The sequence below is a fragment of the Bactrocera neohumeralis genome, unplaced genomic scaffold, assembly GCF_024586455.1.
Source record: "Bactrocera neohumeralis isolate Rockhampton unplaced genomic scaffold, APGP_CSIRO_Bneo_wtdbg2-racon-allhic-juicebox.fasta_v2 cluster10, whole genome shotgun sequence".
NCBI lineage: Eukaryota > Metazoa > Arthropoda > Insecta > Diptera > Tephritidae > Bactrocera > Bactrocera neohumeralis.
In genome coordinates, this window is record NW_026089623.1 from 7,421,377 (window position 1) to 7,427,343 (window position 5,967).

General features: G+C 35.8%; 1 long non-coding RNA gene across 1 annotated transcript; it reads left to right on the forward strand.

The window, feature by feature from the left end:
* Nucleotides 1–734: 734 nt before the first annotated feature.
* LOC126765119 (uncharacterized) lies at nucleotides 735–1,755 on the forward strand. The gene is made up of 3 exons (XR_007668269.1): nucleotides 735–1,300; nucleotides 1,365–1,493; nucleotides 1,550–1,755. It is a non-coding gene; the product is annotated as an uncharacterized LOC126765119 (long non-coding RNA).
* Nucleotides 1,756–5,967: the final 4,212 nt, after the last annotated feature.

Consider the following 5,967-nt stretch of genomic DNA (forward strand, 5'->3'; position numbering starts at 1 on the left):
GGAGAAGGCACAAAAATAGATTGTGTTCTTTAAAATCAGTCCAGATTAATTCAATAAATTCTAAAATACTTTTTTTAAGTAATCAGGTTCCACGCACCCTACAAGAAATTGAACAGTTTAAGGTTACGGAACTAAGGCAGTCTCTATTATATACTGGAATAGTTTTACTTGCTGATATTTTAGACGCTGAAAGGTATAATCACTTTTTGTTACTTAGTTTGGGTATTCCAATTTTATTAATTAAAAGCTCTTGCATCGAAAATAATGAGTGTGCGAAAATTCTTTTAAATGCGAAAATTCTGTACAAAATGTTTCCAGACTTTATGATGATTCATTCCTAATTTTTAGCTTTCACTGGATGAGAATCTATTAATGCATTTGAGTTTGAAAATTTTTGTCTATTTTTAAACGTAAATGTTATGGTAAAACTCATATTTTTGCGCAATTTTATAATCGTTTAGTTGAGGAAAGTTTATGCTGTAAAGATAATTTTGAGGTTGCAAGTTCATTAAATACAAATTCATTTTATTTATTCCTAAATTTTTCACAGGAATTATGAATTGGACTGACTTCTTTATTACACCAATAAAATCATTAAACTTTTATTTAATGTTAATGCACTGCTTAAGAATTTTTATGTTGTCAGCATTCAGTGGAAGAAATACCAAAAGGAATTATATTGATAATTTTGAATGTAGCCAATATGTATTTATTCCTCTTATTCACATTTAGATGGATTTCAACAGCCCATTTATATCGAATATCGATGGCGAAACCACTAAATCAGGTGGTTAATAAAAAAGTCTTGCGGTATTTTCGCTAGTTGGCGCTGAAAGCGCGTAGTTCTAGTTTTATTCGTCGCATCGGGTCATGCTATACCTTTTTGGAAAGCTCAGTTCACACGCTAACACGTGTTTGATTGATTGTCGTTTCTTTTAAGTCGTTCGTGAGTTATAGCGTCGCAAACATGGAGCAAAATAAAGAGAAAATACGGCATATTTTACAGTACTACTACGATAAAGGCAAAAATGCATCTCAAGCCGCCAATAAAATTTGTGGAGTTTATGGACCCGATACAGTTTCCATTTCCACCGCACAACGATGGTTTCAACGTTTTCGTTCTGGTGTAGAGGTGGTCGAAGATGCGCCACGCTCCGGAAGGCCTGTATATAAAATTTTGCTACACAATACTTTTAAAGAAGCACATGATTTTGTTGCGTTTGACGATAAAAAACTCGAACATCAGAAACAAAATTTAACGATTTGGTACACCCTCCATCATAAATATACATATGTATATGTACGTACATTTTACTTTATATTGCATATTCTATTAATAATAATTTTTCTACATATTTTGATAGGTGGCTGAAATTTTAATTATAAGAGCGTCCAAAATTTATTTACTGATGATGTTGCCATATTATATTCCTGGAAAGGAACAAATACCAAAAAACCGACAAGAGCCCTTAGTGTGACGACAGCATTAAAACGTAATTGTAAAATTATCGGTTTATTTTTATTTACTATTTTTTTTTTTCTATTATAGAAGCCTATGAGCAAAACTTTCCGACCGCTGCCACGGATATGGAATTCGAACACACAACAATAAACTTCTTTCAACACGCGAGCAATATGATCAAGAATAGAGTTGATTACAAAAAAATATTTATATTATTGAAAATGGTTGAGTTGTTATAAGCATACGAGTATTGCGTGGGAATTTTAAATTAAATTATTTAAGTTGTGATTGGATTTTAAATTCTTACATAAATAGAAGACAATATTAGAGCTTAATTTAAAACAAATAATTATTTTAACATTAGTGGCAACTTCAATTAAGGTAATTGGAATCCGTTCCATTACTCTCACTTCACGCTTGAGAAAATGTTCGAGAATTTGACATTCTCAAATTGAGAACAAAGGAAAATTTCATATCGAAAATGTTCCTTTTTGTTTGAGAATGCCTTCGTTTTCAAATTAAAAAGCATTTGAAAACAAACGTTTGAAATTTGAAATTAGGGTTGATTCTCCAACTCATCTCAATTTGAGAATCAACAAAAATATTCATTAGGAAGTAGACTGTTTTGTAATGTATCCGGAATATTTGTTACATGCATCATGGTTTTTTTTTTTTTTTTTTTTTTTGCGGGTGAGGGGGTGGAAATTGCCTTCCGCATCATCGGTGCTATCGTCACTGCAGCGGTATGTGCCACTTGCAGGTCATTAAAAACCCCCCCTCTAAGGAACCGTCGCCCACCCTGGGACCGCGTTTGCATTACTTCAGGGTGGCGTTCCATTTTTCTCATTGAGAGATTTACATCTGCGCACCTGCGTCCAGGTCCCGCTTTTTGCTGCGAAATTCTTGATGATCTCCCAGTTTGCTTCACTCTCCAACATGACGCTGACTAAATTGGCCGCGTTTATTGGGCCAACCAGGTTTTCTACGGCGGTGCGTTCTTGTTGCCAGCGCACACATTCAAAGAATGTGTGTTCCGCGTCGTCTTCTGTCGCGTCGTTATATAGGCATGACGGCTCTTCGACTTTTCCCATTCTGTGGAGGTACTTTTTGAAGTATGCGTGACCGGACAGTAACTGAGTTGTGTAAAAATCTACTTCTCCGAATTTACGGCTTGTCCATAAGTCTAGATTTTTTATTAGCCTGGCCGTCTATCTGGCGCGACTTTCATTCTCCCATCTTTGTTGCCATGTTATTGTGCCTTCCTTATTTGTTGAATTGCGCTCTTGTTGTTATTGAATGATTTCTTTAGCTCCCACAGCTTTTTCCTTTCATATGCTAAAAGGTCAATTGGGGCATTACCGCTTATAACTAATATTGCATCGCCTGATACTGTCCGGTACGCTGATGCAACTCTGAGGGCTGCGGTGCGGTGCACTCTGGCCATTACCTTACGCCGGTTTTCCTTTTTAAGAGCGTCTGCCCAGATCTCGGCTCCATATAGTAAGACGCTTATTGTCGTCGACATTAGGAGCTTTCTCTTTTCTTGGCTGGGGCCCCCTATGTTGGCCATTAATCGGCTCAGTTGAGAGGTGCATCATGGTTTGAAACGTATAGTTCTGGTAGTCAATGCACAATGGCAGAGAAAATCGCACATCACAAATAAAGTAGATGATTTTTGGCATTCACATATGTATACAACAATGGCGTAGTCAATTTGATTAGATTTCTTATTATATATGTAAAGTTTAGGTTAAATTTAAAGATTTTGCCAAAGTTTTGATGGCAAGAATATAATATATTTCCATAAGTATTTGAATGATGTTTAATGAAACTATTTGATTTCAATTTGATTATTTTTATACGCTCGCCAAAACAGTTTACTGCAAAAGTAAATTTTGCATTAAAAGTGTTCCATAACTTCAAATTATGCAACGCATCATTTTGCGATGTTGTTTGACGTTGCATACTGACGATGTACTATAAATACTGCGGTTATACTGTATCGATGCTTTGCAGTAGTACGTTTTCGAAGTCAACCATATAATGAAATCCATTACGGCCGTTCTCATAACCTGACAACTACCATAATTGGACAAATTTCATGAACACAACGTTTTCAATATTATTTTCATACAAACCCAATTTCTATAACTGGACATGGAAACGTTTCAATGCAAAAATGACAGTATTTTCTATAAGAGCGAAGATGCAAAATGTTCCCTAAATAGATTTAAGTGCGGAAACCATACACCGACGCCCTGCCAAAAAGCCACCTCTTCTTCTTTACTAGGTTGATACCGTTTACGCGGTTTTAGCTGAGTTAAAAATAGTGCGTCAGTCGTTTCTCCTTTTCGCTATTTGACGCCAATTCGAGATACCTAGTGAAGGCAGGTTCTTCTCCACCTGATCTCTCCAACGGTGTATTCCTCCACCTCCACCGACTGGTACTGAATCGAAAACCTCCAGAGCTAGAGTGTTCCCTTCCATCCTGTAGTCCGGACCAGCCAGCGCAGCCGCTGTCTCTTGATGTCGCCGTATATATCGTACAGCTCATTGTTCCATCGAGTGCGGTATTCCGCGTTGGCAATGCGTAACGGACCAGAAATCGTCTACAAAACCTCAGAACGACTCATCAGATGATGTCTTGATGACGGCTCATTAGATCGAGATAGAACTTAATGTTGTTGTTGTAGCGGCAACAGTCCGAAGTAGCACTTGTTGGCAAGAGTGATTCAGCGTTGGATTTCAAGGTTGATATTATTGTTGATGTTGATATGACTATCAACAGTGTGAGCCAAGTCGCGAATGCGATGACTGTTTGTTTGATAACAGGAGATATTTCGTCTTCTTCTCGTTCACAACCAGACCCATATGCTTCGTTTCCTTTTCTAGTTCCTTTTCGTGCTGTCGAATGTGGCTTTCAAATCAGCTCTCGTTATCTATCCCACGCCACTGTTGTTTTGGTCGACCGCAACATTGCCAGGTAAGTTGTCTGCTTACTCTCCACTGCGACACAATTGTTCTTTCGATCTTTCCGAAAACCAATGGTTTCGTTTGCAGCTATACGTAATTGCCAACCAAAAGCTATCTTTCATCTTTTGTTGATGAGTCCTCTCAGAGACCAGAAGGGCAAGTCATGTAGATAACCGTTTAGCTGTCGGTTGTGATTGTTGGCATCAGTTTATGTGTCCGACGAAAGTAAATTTACCGTGCGATTCTGTACTGTGATACATAGCGGGATTCTGTAACCAGTTTCTAGTATCTATTTGAGACATTTTGAGGTAAAGTCTCAATTAGTCTCTTAATTTGAGATTTAAAATTAGAGACAATTTTGACTTGACTTAAGACGATTTTGCTATTCTGTAAGTGACAGTCACAAAATCTATTACATTTCATTGTTCAGAGATGTTTTTACACTTGAATGAAAATAAATATGTCGACAACAACAAATATTAAATTTTCTATAACATAGTCAAAAAACATAATAATCAATAAAAATAAAAAACATATGTTGACTTTCTTTCATAATATTTAATATCTATGATGATCTCTATTCCGTATATTCACAATGACAGACAAGAGTTCTTTTTAATTTTGTGACCTGCTAAATATCAGGTCTCAAATTTGAAGCAATATTTTGAGACTAACGCTAGAGACTGTTTAGTGAATAGTAACTAGTCACAAATTGAGATGATGTTGGGAGTTTCTCATTTAACCTCGTCTTCAAGGATGTCGCCAGGATACTTGGTCTTATACTATGTTCAGACTGAAAATTTAAAGGGATTAGATTACATTTAACCCCTTCACTAATCAGCCCGTTCTTACTGCCGGTGAAAAGATGAAAAAACAGCTGTTTTTGCCATTCAAGAATTCACATCGCTTAACATTTATCAAAAGAAAAGATTGTCATATAGTATTTTGAAATAGAAGCCGTATTCTTTTAAACATTTTCCATAAAATGGAAATAATGGATGCATTTTTTCGTTTGTTAAGTCGATTTTCAGGTGAAATTGGATTCATTGCTTTAAAAAAAAATTTGATTGCTTACATTTTTTTGCCTTTGTAGTGTCTATATCAGCTATCATAATGTAATAGATTTCCAATGCTGACAAGCAGATGGCGCAAAATCAGAGTAGCACCGAGAGATTTAGCGTGGATCAGTTCCAAATCACTTCGATGAAGGGATTTTGAACTGTCATTTTTGTATGGCGAAATCTTGATAAATTTATAGGATTAGTAGGATAAACCAGTATGTTACGGGTAACAAATGCTTTTGTTAGCGCATAGCGTACCTAAATGTTATGCATAACAAAAACTATTTGTTACCCAAATATCTGTTAGTGTTATTATTTTCGTTAGCAGTTTGTTACTTTTAATATATAAATATGTTAGAAGGAACAAGCAGTAACAAGCATATCTGTTACCCATTTGTTACTTCTAGCAAATTCAATTCTTTTAAATAAAATTCAGTATTTTTTATATTTTTTCGCTTTATTTAATTATAA